Source organism: Mixophyes fleayi, chromosome 4, assembly GCF_038048845.1.
Source record: "Mixophyes fleayi isolate aMixFle1 chromosome 4, aMixFle1.hap1, whole genome shotgun sequence".
NCBI classification, from domain to species: Eukaryota; Metazoa; Chordata; class Amphibia; order Anura; family Limnodynastidae; genus Mixophyes; species Mixophyes fleayi.
The window spans coordinates 131,185,383-131,207,008 of record NC_134405.1 but is presented as its reverse complement, the minus strand read 5'-3'; the positions used below and the strand labels follow the sequence as shown (position 1 = coordinate 131,207,008).

The 21,626-nt window shown below is 43.0% G+C and overlaps 1 protein-coding gene across 1 annotated transcript in view; it reads right to left on the bottom strand.

The window, feature by feature from the left end:
* Positions 1–15,284, bottom strand: part of LINGO1 (leucine rich repeat and Ig domain containing 1) — a 233,686-nt gene extending 218,402 nt beyond the window's left edge. The window contains exon 1 of the mRNA XM_075208283.1: positions 14,549–15,284. The gene's annotated coding sequence lies outside the window, so the exon portion shown is untranslated. The remainder of the gene's footprint in view (positions 1–14,548) is intronic.
* Between the last annotated feature and the right edge of the window lie 6,342 nt (positions 15,285–21,626).

The window sequence follows — 21,626 nt, the reverse complement described above, 5'->3', positions numbered from 1 at the left end:
TGAGAGAGAGAGAGAGATGGAGGGAGGGAGGGAGGGAGGGAGAGAGAGAGAGAGAGACAGGTAGAGGTAGAGGCAGAGTGAGAGAGAGTGGTAGAGCAGAGTGAGAGAGAGAGAGAGAGAGATAGTAACGGATATGGACAAGAAGGATGAGAGAGAATAATGGAAGCGAGGGATGAGAGAGAATAGAGGAAGAGAGAAAAGAGAACGAGAGGAAGACACAGGAGAGGAAGAGAAAGACGAGAGAGAGCGCACAGAGAGAGTGCACGCAGAAAGAGAAAGGGAAAGGAAAACAAATACAGACAGGTGGATTAAGAGTAACAGTAGGGACAACATGATGAAATAGGAAGTTGGGGAGTAGAAGAAAAGTAGAAGAAAGCAAGTAGAAAGATATTAGAAAGATATTAGATTAGAGAGGATAAATAGAGAGGCCATAATGATAAAGATGACAGTTAAATACAGACACCCTTGTCTTCCTGTGTTACAGAAATACAAGACTGACAGGTGAGAACAGAGCTTAATTCTACCCCTGTCTGTATGACCACAATGATGTAGTAATTACTGGTAAGACCTTGGCTTCTGCAACAACAATAAGACATGATGTGAGGCCATTTTGATTAAGAGGAAAGTGTTCATGTATCAATGTTATTTAATATCAGGGGTTAACACAGACAAGCCCACAGTTATAAAATGGAGTTCTTACACCATTTATTACATGTTCCTATCACTGGAGGTTCTGCCAGTGACTACAGCACCCATGGGTACACTCATAAAGTACCTCAGTACACCCCATAATAAATAACTTATTAAAGCTGGGAGGACAAGGTTTTAGGAGGAGGATCTGCTTGTGACTTACCTGGACACACTTGTATCATTAAACACAAGTCACAACTAAACTACTTCCATGACGCCAGGCCAAATTTTTAGTTGCTAGGATACCACTCCACCAGCTCTAAACGTGGAGGATAAGGAGACGATAGTTTGGGGACAACCAAGACTTCTTACCACCCTTCCTCAAACATACTATTGCAACACTAAACATGCAAAAGACCAAGGGCTATATTTACTAAACTGCGAGTTTTAAAAGTTGGAAATGTTGCGTATACTAACCAATCAGAATCTAGGGGCCTGATTCATTAAGGTTCTTAAATGAAGAGGATTCTTATTTCAGTCTCCTGGACAAAACCATGTTACAATGAAAGGGTGCAAATTAGCATTCTGTATTGCACATAAGTTAATAACTGACTGTTTTTTCATGTAGCACACAAATATCATCTTTAAATTTCAGTGTACAAATAAGCTATCAAGTATTTGTGTGCTACATGAAAAATCAGATAGTATTTAACTCATGTGCAAAACAGAACACTCATTTGCACCCCTTGCATTGCAACATGGTTTTGTCCAGGAGACTGAAATAAGAATCCACTTCATTTAAGATCCTTAATGAATCAGGCCCTAGACGTCATTTTGTAGAATATACTACATACATGATAACTAGAATCTCATTGGTTGCTATAGGCAAGATCTCCACTTTTCAAACCTGCAGTTTAGTAAATATACCCCCATGAGTGCAGCAGGCTTAGACTCCTCCCCCCCACCCCACCCTAACACACATGCACAGTAAATGGGACATTATTAGGGATGAGCGCGCTCGGATTTCTGAAATCCGAGCCCACCCGAACGTTGCGGATCCGAGTCGGATCCGAGACAGATCCGGGTATTGGCGCCAAATTCAAAAGTGAAACTGAGGCTCTGACTCATAATCCCGTTGTCGGATCTCGCGATACTCGGATCCTATAAATTCCCCGCTAGTCGCCGCATCTTCAACTCGGGCATTGATCAGGGTAGAGGGAGGGTGTGTTAGGTGGTCCTCTGTGCTGTTTAGTTCTGTGCTGTTTAGTTCTGTGCTGTTAGTGCTGTGCTGTTTAGTGCTGTGCTGTGCTGTGCTGTGCTGTGTTCTGCAGTATCAGTCCAGTGGTGCTGTGTGCTGTGCTCTGTCCTTCTGAGGTCAGTGGTGCTGCTGGGTCCTGTGCTGTGTCCTGTTCAGTCCAGTGGTGCTGTGTCCTGTGCTCTGGTGCTTCTATGGGCATAGTTATTTCCCCAATATTCCCCTGTGTTTAAAAAATAAAAAAAAGTTTTTTTTATAAAATACCAAAAACTACTTTAATATTTTTAATTACCACAAAATTTTCACAACCAATCCTGCAGTATAAGCCATTGGTACTGCAATATTACCAAGTTCACACATTCAGCAGTAAAAGTCCAGTGGTACTGCAATATTACAAGTTTACACATTCTGCAGTATCAGTCCAGTGGTGCTGTGTCCTGTGCTCTGTCCTGCTGAGTTCCGTAGTGCTGCTGGGTCCTGTGCCGTGTCCTGTTCAGTCAGTGGTGCTGTGTCCTGTGCTCTGTGCTTCTAAGGGCATAGTTATTTCCCCATTATTCCCAAGTTTGTAAAAAATAAAAAAAAAGTAAAAAAAATAAAAAAATTAAAAAAAAAAAAAATATATAATAATTATAACCAAATTTGCAAAACCAATCCAGCATTATAAGTCCATTGGTACTGCAATATTACCAAGTTCACACATTCAGCAGTAAAAGTCCAGTGGTACTGCAATATTACAAAGTTTACACATTCTGCAGTATCAGTCCAGTGGTGCTGTGTCTGTGCTCTGTCCTGCTGAGTTCCGTAGTGCTGCTGGGTCCTGTGCCGTGTCCTGTTCAGTCCAGTGGTGCTGTGTCCTGTGCTCTGTGCTTCTAAGGGCATAGTTATTTCCCCATTATTCCCAAGTTTGTAAAAAATAAAAAAAAAGTAAAAAAAAATAAAAAATTAAAAAAAAAAAAAAATATATATAATAATTATAACCAAATTTGCAAACCAATCCAGCATTATAAGTCCATTGTACTGCAATATTACCAAGTTCACACATTCAGCAGTAAAAGTCCAGTGGTACTGCAATATTACAAAGTTTACACATTCTGCAGTATCAGTCCAGTGGTGCTGTGTCCTGTGCTCTGTCCTGCTGAGTTCCGTAGTGCTGCTGGGTCCTGTGCCGTGTCCTGTTCAGTCCAGTGGTGCTGTGTCCTGTGCTCTGTGCTTCTAAGGGCATAGTTATTTCCCCATTATTCCCAAGTTTGTAAAAAATAAAAAAAAAGTAAAAAAAAATAAAAAATGTAAAAAAAAAAATATATATAATAATTATAACCAAATTTGCAAAACCAATCCAGCATTATAAGTCCATTGGTACTGCAATATTACCAAGTTCACACATTCTGCAGTATCTTGTGCTACATATAATGGAGACCAAAAATTTGGAGGATAAAGTAGGGAAAGATCAGACCCACTTCCTCCTAATGCTGAAGCTGCTGCCACTAGTCATGACATAGACGATGAAATGCCATCAACGTCGTCTTCCAAGCCCGATGCCAATCTCGTAGTACCGGGCATGTAAAATCCAAAAGCCCAAGTTAAGAAAAAGTAGCAAAAAGAGAAACTTAAAATCATCTGAGGAGAAACGTAAAGTTGCCAATATGCCATTTACGACACGGAGTGGCAAGGAACGGCTTAGGCCCTGGCCCGTGTTCATGACTAGTGGTTCAGCTTCACCCACGGATCTTAGCCCTCCTCCTCCTCCCCCCCCCCTACAAAAAATTGAAGAGAGTTATGCTGTCAGCACAAAAACAGCAAACAACTCTGCCTTCTAAAGAGAAATTATCACAATTCCCCAAGGCGAGTCCAAGCGTGTTGGTGGTTGTCAAGCCTGACCTTCCATCACTGACGGGAAGAGGTGGCTCGGGAGGAGGCTATTGATGATGTAGCTGGCGCTGTGGAGGAACTTGATGATGAGGATGGTGATGTGGTTATTGTAAAATGAGGCACCAGGGGGGGAAACAGCTGATGTCCATGGGATGAAAAAGCCATCGTCATGCCTGGTCAGAAGACCAAAAAATGCACCTCTTCGGTCTGGAGTTATTTTTATCCAAATCCAGACAACCAATGTATGGCAATATGTAGCTTATGTAAAGCTCAAATAAGCAGGGGTAAGGATCTGCCCACCTAGGAACATCCTCCCTTATACGTCACCTGAATAACCTTCATAGTTCAGTGGTTAGTTCAGGAACTGGGGCTAGGACCCTCATCGGTACAGGGACACCTAAATCCCGTGGTCCAGTTGGATACACACCAGCAACACCCTCCTCGTCAACTTCCTCCACAATCTCCATCAGATTCAGTCCTGCAGCCCAAGTCACCAGCCAGACTGAGTCCTCCTCAATACGGGATTCATCCGAGGAATCCTGCAGCGGTACGCCTACTACTGCCACTGCTGCTGTTGCTGCTGTTAGTCGGTCATCTTCCCAGAGGGAAGTCGTAAGACCGCTAAGTCTTTCACCAAACCAATTTGACCGTCCAACAGTCGTTTGCCATGACCACCAAATACGATAGTAGTCACCCTATTGCAAAGCGTATAACTGCGGCTGTAACTGCAATGTTGGTGTTAGACGTGCGCCCGGTGTCCGCCATCAGTGGAGTGGGATTTAGAGGGTTGATGGAGGTATTGTGTCCCCGGTACCAAATCCCTCGAGATTCACTTCACTAGGCAGGCGGATACCAAAAATGTACAGAGAAGTACGATCAAGTGTCCTCAGTGCTCTTAAAATGCGGTTGTACCCACTGTCCACTTAACCACGGACATGTGGACAAGTGGTTCTGGGCAAACGAAGGACTATATGACTGTGACAGCCCACTGGGTAGATGCATCCCCTTCCGCAGCAACAGCAACAGCTGCATCAGTAGCAGCATCTACAAAATGGCTGCTCATGCAAGGCAGGCAACATTGTGCATTACAGGCTTTAATAAGAGGCACAACGCTGCCAACATATTAGAGAAAATGAGGGAAATTATCTCCCAGTGGCTTACCCCACTTAGACTCTCATGGGGATTTGTGGTGTCAGACAATGCCATAGTAACATTGTGCGGGCATTAAATATGGGCAATTTCCAGCACGTCCCATGTTTTGCCCACACCATTAATTTGGTGGTGCAGCATTACCTCAAGAGTGACAGGGGTGTGCAGGAGATGCTTGCGGTGGCCCGCAAAATTGCTGGACACTTTCGGCATTCAGCCAGTGCCTACCGCAGACTAGAGGCACATCAGAAAAGCTTGAACCTGCCCTGCCATCACCTCAAACAAGAGGTTGTGACGCGCTGGAACTCCACCCTCTATATGCTGCAGAGGATGGAGGAGCAGCAAAAGGCCATTCAGGCCTACACAGCCACCTACGACATAGGCAAAGGAGTGGGGATGCGCCTGAGTCAAGCGCAGTGGAGACTGATTTCCGTGTTGTGCAAGGTTCTGCAGCCATTTGAACTTGCCACACGAGAAGTCAGTTCCGACACTGCCAGCTTGAGTCAGGTCATTCCCCTGATCAGGCTGTTGCAGAAGCAGCTGGAGAAAGTGAGGGAGGAGCTGGTAAGCCATTGCGATTACAGCAAGCATGTAGCTCTTGTGGATGTAGCCCTTCGTACGCTTTGCCAGGATCCGAGGGTGGTCACTCTTTTAAAGTCAGAGGAATACATTCTGGCCACCGTGCTCGATCCTCGGTTTAAAGCGTATGTTGTGTCTCTGTTTCCGGCGGACACAAATCTACAGCGGTGCAAAGACCTGCTGGTCAGGAGATTGTCCTCTGAAGAGGACCGTGACATGCCAACAGCTCCACCCTCATTTTCTTCCACATCTATGGCTGCGAGGAAAAAGCTCAGTTTTCCCAAAAGAGGCACTGGCGGGGATGCTGATAACATCTGGTCCGGACTGAAGGACCTGCCAACCATTGCAGACATGTCTACTCTCGCTGCATTGGATGCTGTCACAATAGAAAAAATTGTGGATGATTACTTTGCTGACACCATCCAAGTAGACATGTCAGACAGTCCATATTGTTACTGGCAGGAAAAAAAGGCAGTTTGGAAGCCCCTGTACAAACTGGCTCTATTTTACCTGAGTTGTCCCCCCTCCAGTGTGTACTCGGAAAGAGTTTTTAGTGCAGCGGGGAACCTGGTCAGTGAGCGGCGAAGGAGGTTGCTTCCTCACAACGTTGAAAAAATGATGTTTATAAAAATGAATAATCAATTCCTCAATGAAGTACAGCACTGCCCTCCAGATACTACAGAGGGACCTGTGGTTGTGGAGTCCAGCGGGGACGAATTGATAATGTGTGATGAGGAGGAAGTAGACACTGTAGGGGGAGAGGAATCAGAGGTTGAGGATGAGGACGACATCTTGCCTCAGTAGAGCCTGTTTAGTCTGTACAGGGAGAGATGAATAGCTTTTTTGGTGTGGGGGCCCAAACAAACCAATCATTTCAGTCAAAGTTGTTTGGTAGGCCCTGTCGCTGAAATGATTGGTTTGTTAAAGTGTGCATGTCCTATTTCAACAGCAGACCTCTCAACTGCAGCTCATCCCTCCTCTGCGGGGATAATGTCTCCTGTGCTCTGACACGTCACTCTGTGTACTCTCAGCCTCAGGATCTGACACTACAGCTACCATGCCTCTTGTAGCAGCCCTCACTCCAGGGCCTCTTCCATGTGCAGTGTCCCCCTCTCTCTTGGGTTCACTATAGTGGCATGGAGTTCTCCCCCTCATCCAGGGCACACATTCCTTGCCCTGGCTCAGTCACCACGCTCAGACTTCCAGGCAATGCTGGGGGAGCCTGGGAGCTTCCACCCCAGGTCCCCAGCTACAACTCTCCTCTCCTGTGTCTTCTCTCTCTTTCTGACACTTGAAAGATCGTGCCTTTAAATGAAAAAGTCAGTCTTGATTGCACGACTATGTGCAAGTGCAACAGGGACATTTTTTTGGGTTTACAAAGTCAAACAGTAACACTACGACCCTGTCTGTCTGGGGTCTGTCAATGACGAATTGTCTGGAGCATGTTTTGAGGAGGTATTGTGGCCCCGGTATCAAATTGGGTACCGGGGCCACCCCACTATGCAGTCCAGATACTTGTTTGGTGGAATTCCGACACGTGGAGGGTTTTTTAATTATATTGTGGCCTCGGTACCAAATTGTGTACCGGGGCCACCACACTACGCAGTCAAGATACTTGTTTGGTGGAATTCAGACCAGTTGAGGGTTTTATTATTATATTGTGTGGACCACTCTATCTATACCACACTACAACTCTATACCACTCTATTTCCTACTTTAATTCTATTTAATTCTATTTCCTACTTTAATTCTATTACTAATTAATTAACATAAAGAGGAACCAAAAAAACCAATTTTACCAAAAGTATAATATGACTTAGACTTACAAACACTACACTTGAAAGATCGTGCCTTTAAATGAAAAAGTAAGTCTTCATTGCACGACTATGTGCAACAGGGACAGTTTTTTTCTTTACAAAGTCAACTAATAACACTTGGACCCTGTCTGTCTTTAACATACTTAATGGGATCTCAATGACGAATTGTCTGTAGCATGTTTGGAGGAGGTATTGTGGCCCCGGTATCAAGTTGGGTACCGGGGCCACCCCACTACGCAGTCCAGATACTTGTTTGGTGGAATTCTGACACGTGGAGGGTGTATTTATTTTATTGTGGCCCCGGTATCAAGTTGGGTACCGGGGCCACCCCACTACGCAGTCCAGATACTTGTTTGGTGGAATTCTGACACGTGGAGGGTGTATTTATTTTATTGTGGCCCCGGTATCAAGTTGGGTACCGGGGCCACCCCACTACGCAGTCCAGATACTTGTTTGGTGGAATTCTGACACGTGGAGGGTGTATTTATTTTATTGTGGCCCCGGTACCAAATTGTGTACCGGGGCCACCACACTACGCAGTCAAGATAGATAGATGCGTATCATAGATAAAGTACATTCAGTGGTGTGGGGCAAATTGAAAAATATTCAAAATGCACTGACATTATCAAAAACAAGAGGTTGTCACATGCTAAAACTCCAACATGTATATGATGGAGAGGATGGAGGAGCAGCCGTATGTGTAGTGTAATGCAGACCTGTTGAAGGTTTTTTATATATTTTATTGTGGTGCCCAGTGCCCACTCCTCTACGCAGTCCAGGTACATTTATTGGTGCGAATCAAACAAGTTGATGGTTTTCTTATTATATATATTGTGGTGACCCACTCCTCTACGCAGTCCAGGTACATTTATTGGTGCGAATCAAACAAGTTGATGGTTTTCTTATTATATATATTGTGGTGACCCACTCCTCTACGCAGTCCAGGTACATTTATTGGTGCGATTCATAAAAGTTCAGGGTTTTTAAGATATTGTGGTGACCCACTCCTCTACGCAGTCCAGGTACATTTATTGGTGCGATTCATAAAAGTTCAGGGTTTTTAATATATTGTGGTGACCCACTCCTCTACGCAGTCCAGGTACATTTATTGGTGCGAATCAAACAAGTTGATGGTTTTCTTATTATATATATTGTGGTGACCCACTCCTCTACGCAGTCCAGGTACATTTATTGGTGCGATTCATAAAAGTTCAGGGTTTTTAAGATATTGTGGTGACCCACTCCTCTACGCAGTCCAGGTACATTTATTGGTGCGAATCAAACAAGTTGATGGTTTTCTTATTATATATATTGTGGTGACCCACTCCTCTACGCAGTCCAGGTACATTTATTGGTGCGATTCATAAAAGTTCAGGGTTTTTAATATATTGTGGTGACCCACTCCTCTACGCAGTCCAGGTACATTTATTGGTGCGAATCAAACCAGTTGATGGTTTTCTTATTATATATATTGTGGTGACCCACTCCTCTACGCAGTCCAGGTACATTTATTGGTGCGATTCATAAAAGTTCAGGGTTTTTAATATATTGTGGTGACCCACTCCTCTACGCAGTCCAGGTACAATTATTGGTGCGAATCATAAAAGTTCAGGGTTTTTAATATATATTGTGGTGACCCACTCCTCTACGCAGTCCAGAAAGATACCTTGTTGCAACGTTTTGGACTAATAACTATATTGTGAGGTGTTCAGAATACACTGTAAATTAGTGGAAATGCTTGTTATTGAATGTTATTGAGGTTAATAATAGCCTAGGAGTGAAAATAAGCCCAAAAACTTGATTTTTAAACTTTTTATGTTTTTTTCAAAAAAAATCCGAATCCAATACCTTAAATCCGAACCGAGACCTTTCGTCAAGTGTTTTGCGAGACAAATCCGAACCTCAAAAATAACGAAAATCCGGATCCAAAACACAAAACACGAGACCTCAAAAGTCGCCGGTGCACATCCCTAGACATTATGGTGAAAATGTTTTCTAAAATAACAGTAATTATAAAGTAATAGTAAATTCTGAGACAAATGAACTTTAAATATTAAAAAATGAGAGAGAGAAGAATAGTGTTACAGGGAGACCTGTAATAGCAATAGTAGAGCAGGAGGATTAGGGCAGGGGGGTTAGTAATCTTTCTTTATTATCTAACACAAGTTATGTCAGTTTCAGAAAGCATTGTTATGTTTCAAATGTATTATACATTTTTTATTGCTGTTCTATTAAGGACAAGTTAGGTATACTATTTAGAATAATAAATGGCAATATCAATTATTTAATAATAAGCATTAGCAAATGTTACCAAATGATATAAAATATGATGAATAAATAATGAATTAGCAAGGAGCACACAACAGTTTTGAAAGATCATGGAGACCTACCCTGCTTGCCTGGCAACCTATTATGTAGGTCATGACCTCAAGTTAAGAACAGTTAAGAAGAAATTAAGCAGGGGTGTAACAAAATGCAGCGAAGTAAGAAATGTGAATGTAAAGCAAGGTGTAGAGGTGGGTGACACCGTATAAACAGGATTTCTTTTAATTAGAAAAAGAATTCAGTTTGCAAACAAGAAACCATTTATAGATATCTAAACTTAAAAAGAGACAGGGAAAGGTTTTAAGTGAGAGTATAAGAACCATAGAATAAAATGGGAACCTTTTTAGCTTTCCTCTTGCAGACAGATTCAGATGATTTAGTGTGCACCCCGGTCTGACGAAGAACAATTTGGTGATGTAGCCTGTCCTAAGCAAATCTATCTTGCGTGACAGATTCAAAAACCTTTCTAATTCCCCAGGCAGTGGTGCATTGCAAATTCAAAATGCAGGATAAGGGTGATATGTTAACAGATAACAATTAGGTTCTGTAACCTGTATAATCTGGCTGTTCCTTATCATTTCCACCTTACTAATTGAAGCACTATTATTCTTCCTTGAGAGGGGCACACTGTTTAGTCTTTATCTTAGTCGGCACAATCTTTTGGACCACACCAGGGTACCGAACACCAGGAAAAAGAAGCTCATCGGGACCAAACCAAGTGTGGCCTATATTAGGAAAACCTATTAGAGGGAGTAAAGAGTACAAAAGTATAACACAATGGAAGGACATAATGCCATAGTCAAGAGGGAAATAAGTCAAATACAAAAGTTTAAAATCAATAAAACACATAGCTTTGCTTACTGTTATAATATTATTCTATGATATTCTTTCTTTATCAGTAGGTCATATTATAAGGTGTGCCGCTATGCATAATTTCTGTCAAAACTAGCAGTATTTACACCTTTTCTTTGTGGCATAAAGAACAAACCACTAAAACTTTCAAAGTCTTATTAGAGTTACTAAAAATTGTGTTTGGTGAGGGTTATAAACCACTTCACATCGCCGGCGGTTTAGAGCTGCAAACTGTTGAATTTACTATAGTGGGTGTTGAGACTGGGATGTTAAATGGCCAGTGATGTTTGGTGGATTCAAAACAGCTAAACCGCCAACCCTTTAGTCAAAACCCCCCAGCAAAACTGACAAAGTTTTTTTTTATAACGGTTTCTTATTGCCTAGATAGATCAAACAGCATGTTGGCATTCAGAGCATAAAGGAAGGCACCAATGAATTATGGAGGCAATCATTTATTGATTATGGTACAAAATTAAGTCATAATTAACTTATGGGAGCAATTTTCTTTTTCATTATATGAAGGGGGCAATATTATTGTATTATATTATGGGGGCAATATGAATATATAAGGAAGCTATTATTTATGATGGGGGCAAGACATCAGTCGATTTACTGGCGGTCTGTCCTTCAGCAAAGCCGGCAGTTTTGAAACCGCAGGAAAAATCACTGGTTTCATCAAACCAGCAGTCTCATCAAATCTAACTATAAATAATAATAACTAACTTTTATGTGACTACAGCAGTGGAACATATCTTTAGTAAACTAGTGGTTCTCAACCCACAGGCATGGATTTCCCTCTTTAAATCAATTGAAATAATTTTTAAATCCAGAGCCACTAACTATTGGACATTTGGTTAACACAGTAACTGGTAGAAGTTAACTTTAAGCATAGGTTTCCCATATGCCACGACTTTTTGACTGCACATTACTGTAAGCCCAGCGCTGGATTTATAATTTTTTATAATATATATATATATATATATATATATATATATATATATATATATATATATGTGTGTGTGTGTGTGTGTGCCTAAGGGCACCAAAGTCTAAGAAGCAAATCATTCCTTGATAAGTGAATATGTCAAACTGATTTTTTTTTGATTTTTTTTTACAGGGCTGATTGGAGAACATTAACAAGTGCAGATTTAGGGGTGGATATGAATTGTCTTCTGCATATACTGGCAATATATTCTGCTTATTGACAGGACTGATAACGCTACAGAATAGGGCAAATGCACCAACGTTGTTATATGCTTACAGGCTTCAGTTATGCAAATTTGGCATTGTAAAAGCCTCAAAAACAATACATCCAATTAATGGGTAAAACAGCACTAAACACTTTCCCCCCACCCCAACATAAAAAGTGTAGCAATTTCTATAAAATATTTTCTAAAGCCAGACTCTATAACTTGTCTCAGTTGAGAACCCCATTATGTCCATAAATCAATATTATGACCTTCTAGTTCATGTTTTAATTAATTATGAACTTCACTCAAAAATTATACGGTTGTCTACAAAAGTATTTCTACCAATATGTGCAGTATAGATAATAAATTGAATAAAACATTATGCATCATGCTTTCTTATTTATTACTTATACATAACTGGGTTGCAACCCATATTTTGGGAAACCAAACTCATGTTTATTAAACTGTGGGTTTGAAAATGTGGAGATGTTGCCTATAGCAACCAATCAGATTCTAGCTGTCATTTTGTAGAATGCACTAATTAAATGAAAGCTAGAATCTGATTGGTTGCAATAAGCAACATCTCCACTTTTTCAATCCCACAGTTTAGTAAACATACCCCATAGAATAAGGACCCCTTAAAATGGCCACACACATTACAATCCAGTCATTCAATCTAATAGGTCCTTAATCAATTGTTAAAGAATCATTATGTCTGTGGGTGGCAGTCTATCCTATACAATGAAATGTAGATTGCCAAATAAATTGAATCTGATCAGACCGGGTGAAATATTTTAATCCAAAAAGGATCAGATTGAACCTGCTTGAAGTGTATGTATTGTAATTGTACAATTAAAGTCTAAGAAATCTACAAATGTCCTACATTGCACATGCACAGCAAATCATTTCCTGCCCTGTCAGATCAACATTGTCATGTGTGTGAAGTAATCATTTATTTTCATAGATTTAAAATTGGATCCAAATTAGTTGGATATAAAAAAAGAACAGACTGTAATGGGTCTGCCTCCACAGTGAATTGATATCATTGTACAGAAATGGCAACAAAAGAAACTAAACAAGATATGTGTGGCCAATTTTACTTACTACTAGCAAAAAATAAAAGGAAATTAACATATAACTAGGTACAATAGTAAACAAACCAAGACTGTAGGACAGTAACAGGCAGAAGAATAAAGCTGGCCATACCACACCCCCCAAAACAAATGTCCATGCCCCATAAATATCTAATCAATAGGATTATTGCTGGGCATGATGGATGGAAGATGCACGGTTGTGTGTGCAGTCATCTTCCAACCACACTAACGGTCTGCAATAATTTGCGTGTGGCCAAACTGAACGATGATACTCTCGCTCAGCTCTTGGGTGGAATACTGGATCAGCCCATGTGTGGGAACCCCCAAACAACAGAGATGCACTACAAGTGTGAGGTCAGCTGAGCTGAGACAAGAAGGCAAAATAAATTATTAATGGTGGGGGAAGCCTAAGGAAAAGATCAAGAAAGACAGAGTACAGAAAGAGAAGATCAATAGAAAGGATAGGTACTGTTGTCATTAGAATAAGAAGCCCTCAAAGTACAGGGGGCCTGTACAAGGGAGCTGGTAGCAGAAATAGCGCTTCTGCAGCTTAGATTGCCAGACAATTGTATTGTCATTAAGGGCTTAGGGCCCAAGTTATGTGGATAATGTTTGAAATGAGAAGAAAAGAAATAGGGCAGATATGTCTTGTAATAACAAAAGTATACATAGAAGAGTGAATGGTAGGAGAGAAAGTCTGACATTATGGCATAGCACACTGTAAAGAAGACAGAAAAATACAGTGGCAGAAAAGGGATAAAGATGAGTGGAATAGGACACAGCAGAGATTAGTACAGGACGTACCAAGAGGGAGAATGAACAACGCCAGGCAAGAAAACAGATTTAAAGCATTATTTTTCACCAGGCCACTCAAAGATGGCTTCCACCATAATCTTTGTGGGAAAACACAAAAACCTTGTCACTGCAGCTTTGAAAATCTGATTGTTTGGCCTGGACCTAATTGTAATATTGGATGCACCATATTTTTGAAAGGAGGAGAAGGTGAGTGACAGCTAGTCAAAAAAAGCAGCTCCTGACATGATCTGAAAGTTATGCATTATAAGGCTACTATACAGAACACAAAAACAGTCTCTGCACATTCATCTGCAGTAAGTTTACAGTTCTGTATGAAACTAGAGATAAGAGCATTGCATAAACTGTATTAGTAGATAAAAACAAATGTCTATTTTCAATATGCAGCTTAAAGAATGTTTACATAGATGTATACATGTAAAAGAAATAGGTTTTAGTTGGTGAGACTAGATTACACACATAAAATTGTCTGGCAGTAAGCTATTGCGCACAGCAGCACAATGATATACGAGACATTACTGACAAATTATGCTCTGTGCACACATGTAAAAAGCACATTATCAACTCAGATATCCTAGTACATGATCCGCACGTATAGACCACCTATATCAAGGCAGGACACTTCTGAAATACAGATACTGCATCATTTTTACATTTAGTTCATCGTGATTATTTCACACGCATTTATGTTTCAAGGTAAATTTAAAGAAACCGAGAAACATTTACATATACAATTATCTATACATGCATGAAACAAAATCTGTATAATGTAGATCAATACGTATATAAGAAGATATTACAACCATACAGGCCAGCATAGAAGTGCAAAGCATAATTTAAAGAGCGGAAAAAGAATCCCAAATACGGCAGATGTGTTAACAATGAATACCCGGCACTTATTTATACTGACATGCTCGAGCACACACACACTGTACAGAGGTATGTTCACACGCACATGTACACAGACACGCTCACCTTATATCATCTCTGCATCAGATAGGACTCTTCATATTCTCTCTCCTAGCACCATCTGGAACAGGGTGTATATGTCATTGGCCTGTACTGGGATGTACCTTATACACCTCTATGTGTCGGTATACTGACTTGGAGAGGGACTGCTGTGTCCCGGTGTGTGTAGTGGCCGTGTATGATATGTGTCACTTGCGAGTGGATGTGTGTTGCCTGGGTAGGTAGACGCAATTCAGGACAAGCATCCTTCGCACCAGCTGAGCCTGCGACACCCCCGATCCATGGTAGACACCCCAAATCTCGTCCTTGCAGAAACAAGTGCGAAGAAAAAAATCCCTGCCACAGAGCCAGTAGCAAAACAGCCCACAGTGATCCTCTCTGGGTCAGGGGATAATGGTCCAGCTGTCAAAGACTAGATCTCTGACCCCCCACAGGGGCACACGCAGCTCGCCTTTCCACACTCATTCCCCAAATCCACAATCCTTATTTCCTTGCAGGTGAAAGGCGATGCAGGGAGGAGTGAATGCAATCTAAGCAGGATGTATTATGACATGGATCTTCCCAGAATCCCGCAGCACAGTCCTAATCTATCCCTCCTCCTTTTTATCCCCTAATTCTCTGTTTTGAGGATCCCCTCTAAGGAACGTTCTGTCAGTGCCCTTGTGAGAGAGCAAGTCTGTGCTGATTCAGTGTCTCCTCTCCTCCCTCCTTCCTTTTATGCCTGCCTCCCTATCTTATCCTCTATCTACCAGACTGGTCCAGCTGCCCCTCCCAGCAACTGCTGACTGCAGAGATGTTGTGTTTCATCACCATGTGCATTCTGGGCTCTGTAGTCTTGATATCTCAGGGACCTGTGGTTCTCATATTGTGTTAATTAAAAATGAGGCCCTTAAGATGAATGCAGATAAACGCAGCTGCTTGTCACAAAGCAGGCACTTACCTTATAGGGTTAAGTTTTATGATGTGATCTTCCCATGGGGGCAGGTGGGTGGAGTTAGGCTGTGAATGTGTTAGGAATTCATGGTGTTCGGATCACTGTCAGGTTAAGTGCAGAAAGTTTAATCAGTATCTAAATTTACTGTCTGTTCTTTCAGTATCTATTTTGCTTTCTATTGTTCTTTATTTCTTTTCTCTGGTTTTTCTCCCTGCTTTTTCCTGTCCTCCTATTCTGTGTCTTCCCCATGTATTTTCTTAAGTGGTTTTTTTTTTGTCTATTGTCTTTTGTTTTCCCTGTTGCCGTCCCATCCCTTCCCTCTTCCCCTAGTAGCAGTATGTCTCGCCCAGGCGCTTCATAACCCCTCCTGCTCGTTTCAGCGATGCCGCTGATGTCTCCCCGGTGCTACTAACTACAAGGGCTGCCCCCAATGCCCCTAATGCAGGGATCAGGGAACTTTTTTATCTTTTACCACAAAATATATTTAGAGACTCCGACATTACCCCCTTGATTTGAAAGGAAGGAAATCATATTTATTATTATTATTACTATTATTAATTATTGGAATTCAAAATTGCTTTGAAAGCGTCAACTTCAAAACTTCAGGCTTTGGAGAAATGATGTTGCTTTATTTTTGATACGAGAGCCTCAATATTGAGGCATTTTGATGTCAGAGCAATTTGGATACAGTCTTCAGCGTCCAATCTATTTCTCTGCTTTGTTTTTATGTTCTTTAGAGTGCAAAATCCTTGTTTGCAAAGGTAGGTTGTTGCAAAAGGCAGCAACTTTTTGACTGCCTCCTCATGTACAATTTTGAATGCCTTTGCAGCTGTTGACATCCAAAAATATGACAGATCTGCTTTGTTTTCAAATGCAATACGTGCTTCATTATTGCATCGAAGCTCAAGAAGTGCCTCTGCCAGCCCTTGAGCATACTTGCCAACTCTCCCGGAAAGTCCGGGAGACTCCCGAAATTCGGGTCAGTCTCCCGGGCTCCCGCGAGAGCTGGCATTTGTCCCGCATCCTGGATTTCACAGAGAATAGCGTAATTTGACGCGATTCTCGGTGAATCACGCCATTTTGGAGGGAGGGGGCAGGGCGAGGCCAATTGCGTCATTTTTGGCCCCGTCCCCCAGCAAAACCCGTAATTTCCGTCACGGGGGCGGGGCCAAAAATGTCGCAATTGGCCCCGCCCTCCAGCCACGCCCCCTCTCCCAGAAACAAGTTTCCAGGAGTTGGCAAGTATGCCCTTGAGGCTCTTCTGGTACAACAGCAATTTCACATTTATAGGGGTCTATAATCTTACTGACAGCATTTGAATCGGTAGCATTACCCCCAGGAATTTAATTTCTACCCCATTTGGGGTAATTTACCCCCTGTTCCCTGACCACTGCCCTAACGAGTCTGGGATGTCGGATTGCCGCTTCTGCGGCTGCTGCTGGCCGAGCGGGACAGGCGGAGCTGCTCGGGGTTGCAGGGGTTTTGTCCCGGCTGGCTGCACATGCTGTGTGCATGCGCCGACACGCGCCGGGGTGGGGGGGCAGGCAGCGCTATACACTAAAAAATAATAAACAGGGCAAAGCTAGGAAGCGAGGGGACAGGAGAGAATCACCTTCCCCCGCTAGGTCACGTACCCCTCCCAGTCATCTCACGGGTCCTAGGTCCCGGTGTTTGCCCCCTAAAGCATTTGGGCAGGAAGTAGGGGCTGTGTCTGGGGGTAATGGCGGCGATGGTAGAGGGGGAGGGGCCCATTAACATTGCAGATATTCCCTGCCAGACATGCCTGATGAAGTGGTAGAGGATTTAGTCCACACACACCTCCCAGCCCCCAGGTCAGGAGGAATTTTTCTCAGGAGGATGTGAGCAAGCAGTTTAGTAGGGACAGAAGTCACCACACAGAAAGGCAGAGTATGTATTACCATGAGAACGAGGAGCGCCACCTGGTGGCGAAAATCAGGATGAAAGTCAGCAATTTTCTGAATTTTTAAATAGTCAATCTTTTTATGGGCAAAGCAGTGACATGTTTTATGAAGATGATGAGCACGAGGTAAACGCACAAGGCGCACCGGGGGCTTATCAACAGCGTCGCCCTCCCCATGCATTAGGGAATAGAAATGTCAAGAGACTGATGGCTTTTCACTCTCATTCAGGACATGCATTGTCTTTAAATAAGTATTTTCCTTACCCTCCGGAGGTTTTCATGGGGCAACACCATGGTGCAGTGACGGGAAATAGAAATAGTCCTCAGAATAGGTTTTGTAGCCATGGCGGTGCAGCTGCATGTTGCCTCCACGAGGGTTCCTGTTGTTCCCCAAAATAGGCCCTCAGTTGAGACAGACTCACAATATCTGCCACCTCAGTCACTAAGGTTAGATCGCCAGCAATCGTCATTATGCTCAAGGGGATAGTGTTATACGCGCGCCGCGGTCTTCTGCATCAGATCAGGCGCATGCTGTGAACAGGGCATGTGATACGCGTGCTGACTTATATTGTCTCCCAGAAACTCAGGTCAGCAACTGGTTGGAGGATGGCAGCAACCGTTCCGACAGCAACAAGGAAACGGCATCTATCCCACACCCAGAGTGCAGCATCGGTGCCGGGGAGGACCGGGGTGCAGGGAGCGGATAGCTCAGGGAGTGTGGTCAAGATTTGTCTTACACACGATCACATAGTCCGCTTATGTCCTCTACAGTGCATCCTCATCAGACACTGAAATTGGTTCCCGTAAATTAATGAGGATTTTGAGCGAACATTTTAGTGGTAATAAGAAGCAGAGGAGAGTAGCGCATGCGGCTGATAGTGAAAGTACTGGCAAGGGCCCAGTGGTTCATTGTTCCTATACAGCTCTGACAGCGGGGATTAGGAGTAGTTCGAGAGATAGAATTAAAAAAGGTGTGTATGTGGACATTTTTATTATTACTAAGGAAGGGAATAAAGAATTGATGAAGGCTAAGGAGAAATGAGGGATAGGTGAGGAGGCTTACAAGTAGTTTCCTAATTGGGTGACAGCTTTTAGCGTATTTGCGTCAGTTTACTTGGAAACGAGACTGGAGGCATCTGTTGATGTCTGGCGGTACCTGCATCTGATAACAGGGATTTATAAAAAAGATGGGGGTACTTGGTATTTGGCGCAAGTATGATGAAAGCCTCCGGGAGAGGGTTACGGGACGACACCTCATTCCCTTTGACTGTAATGGAATGTGGAAACTTGGATGGACATGATGCGTCCAAGGGAGAGTGAGGTACAGGATCTTAGGGTGCAGAGGTTTTGCATGCAGAGGAGACGTAGTTCTCCCCCAGCACAAAATAGTAAACGGTGCTTTGCCTTCAACAGCGGCACATGCACTCGAGGAAACGCATGTAAGTACAGGCATGTCTGTGCAAAATGCCGGGGACCTCATCCCGCCCGAGATTGCCCGAAGGCTGTGCCAGGGGCAGGTAGAGGTAAGGGAGCGTCAGGGACTGCTCAGTAAGGCACTATTGCCAGTCCAGACACAGCATCTGGACAGGTGGCTTCGCTGGTTTCCGGATAGGAAACAAGCAGAGTTTTTGAGTTTGGGTTTTCATGCTGGTTTTCCCCTCCCCATTGTTGGCGTAGTTGAGGCTTGTACAAAAAAGAATTTACGCTCAGCCTATGTTTTTCCAGAGATGTTAGCAGAAAAGGTACAGAAAAAGGTGGACTTGGGTTGCATGGCGGGACCTTTCTCATCTCCTCCAATACCGGGATTAGTTATCCCCCCACTAGGGGTAGTACCTAAGAAAGCAGAGGGGAAATTTAGGCTGATCCAGCATCTGTCACATCCCCCTGGGCAATCAATTAACGATGCCATAGCACTAGAAGACAGTTCCATTAATTATCAATCAATCAAGGAAGCCTTAGACCTAGTCAGATCTTTTGGAGCAGGGGCCTTGTTGGCAAACCTAGATATTGAATCTGCTTTTCGCTTACTTCCTCTGCATCTGGAGTCATTTAGGTTCATGGGTTTCCGTCTGCCAGATGGTTACTATGTGGACAAGTGCTTACCGATGGGTTGTGCGGTATCCTGTGCATATTTTGAGGTGTTCAGCTGCTTCCTGGTGTATACAGGCAGGAACGGGTCACGTGGGTATTGCCCACTATTTGGACGATTTCTTGATCATAGGACAGGCAGATTCGTCAGAGTGCGCAGATATATTGTTATCGTATTGTTTATTGTTAAGGCGTTATTTTCTGTTTTGGGAGTGCTAGTTGCACATGACAAAAAGAAGGGTCCCTTACCTTGTTTGTCATTTCTACCAATATTTCTATTTTGTTGCATCAGGCTCAATCATTGTTAGGCTCCTTTAATTTTGCGTGCAGAATTATTTCCATGGGGAAAATATGCTGCAGAAAGATACAGTTGGCAACAGTAGGGATGTCACGCCCCCATGCATGGATCACGTTGTCTAAAGAGGTGTAAGGTGAATTGCGAATGTGGTTGGGTTTCCTGGAGAACTTTAATGGCATTCACATTTGGCCGGCTCCACAGGTGTCTAGTAGACACCTTGAGTTAGTAACAGACGCTGCGGGGTCTGTGGGTTTTAGAGCCTATTATAGGGGCAAGTGTTGTGCGGAGCTATGGCCACAACCTTGGCGTTCTAGTGGGCTAGTAGGTAACCTGCTGGTGCTAGAGTTGTTCCCCATTGTAGTGGCGGTAGAACTTTGGGCGTCGCTTTTACAAGGGCAGCAGGTGATATTCTGGTGTGACAACCTGGGTGTAGTGCAGTGCATTAACAAACAGAGTGCATCTTCTATTCCAGCTATTGAATTGTTGCGACATCTAGTGTTGCGCTGTTTGGAGCAGGATATTACATTCGGGGCGAGGCATGTTCCTGGTCTGGAAAACGAAGTGGCTGATGCTTTATCACGAGGGCAGTGGGTACATTTAGGGAGTTGGCTCCGCAGACTGAACTTATAGGTATGCCATGTCCCCCTTTTGTTTGGCAGGTAGTCGAGCTGCTATTGTAAGCCTCGCTGAAACATCACTGGCTCCTTCCACCAGAAGATCATATCGGGCTGCCTGGCTACAATGGCGACAATATATACAGACGCGCAGTCGGTGCTATTCAGGTCAGAGCGCTGACATGTTAGATTTTATCTGGTCTAAATACCAAGAGGGAGTCTCTAGGACATCCATGGCTGCTATGCTTGCGGGCATTTCCTTTATGGCCAGATTGCACGGATGTGCCGATTTTACGAAGGGGTTTATAATATCTAAAGCTCTAAAGCAGTGGTCAGGGAACAGGGGTAAATTACCCCAAATGGGGTAAAAATTTAATTCCTGGGGGTAATGCTGCCGATTCACATGCTGTCAGTTGGATTGTAGACCCCTTTAAATGTTGCTGTTGTACCAGAAAACCCTCACGGGTTGGCAGAGGCACTTCTTGAGCTTCGATGCAATAATGAAGCACGTATTGCATTTGAAAACAAAGCAGATCTGTCATATTTTTGAATGTCAACAGCTGCAAAGGCATTCAAAATTGCACATGAGGGGGCAGTCAAAAAGTTGATGCCTTTTGCAAAAACCAACCTTTGCGAACAAGGATTTTCCACTCTAACGAACATAAAAACAAAGCAGAGAAATCGATTGGACGCTGAAGACTGTATCCAAATTGCTCTGACATCAAAATGCCCCAATATTGATGCTCTCGTAACAAAAATGAAGCAACATCATTTCTCCAAAACCTGAAGTTTTGAAGTTGAAGCTTTCAAAGAAATTTTGAATAGATTCAATAAAATTTTGAATTCCAATTATTAATAATATATAATTTCCTCCCTTTCAAATCAAGGGGGTAACGTCGGTGTATCTAAATATATTTTGGAGTAAAAGGTAAAAAAGTTCCCTGACCCCTGCTCTAAAGGGTTGGTCACGAATGCAACCAGGAAGGGAGGATATGAGAAGGCCTGTTGATAGAAACATACTGAGTAAACTTATGACAGCGCTGGCGTATCTCACTGATAATGCTTAGGAGGCCCTGCTTTTTCACTCAGCTTTTTCGCTAGCTTTCTTTACCGCGTTCAGGGTGAGTGAGTTGGTGGCTCAGTCTAAGCATGATCTGGGGAACGCTTTGTCAGCAAGGCATATGTTAACCAATTGTCTTGTCAAAGCCTTAGATCCAAAACAGATCAAC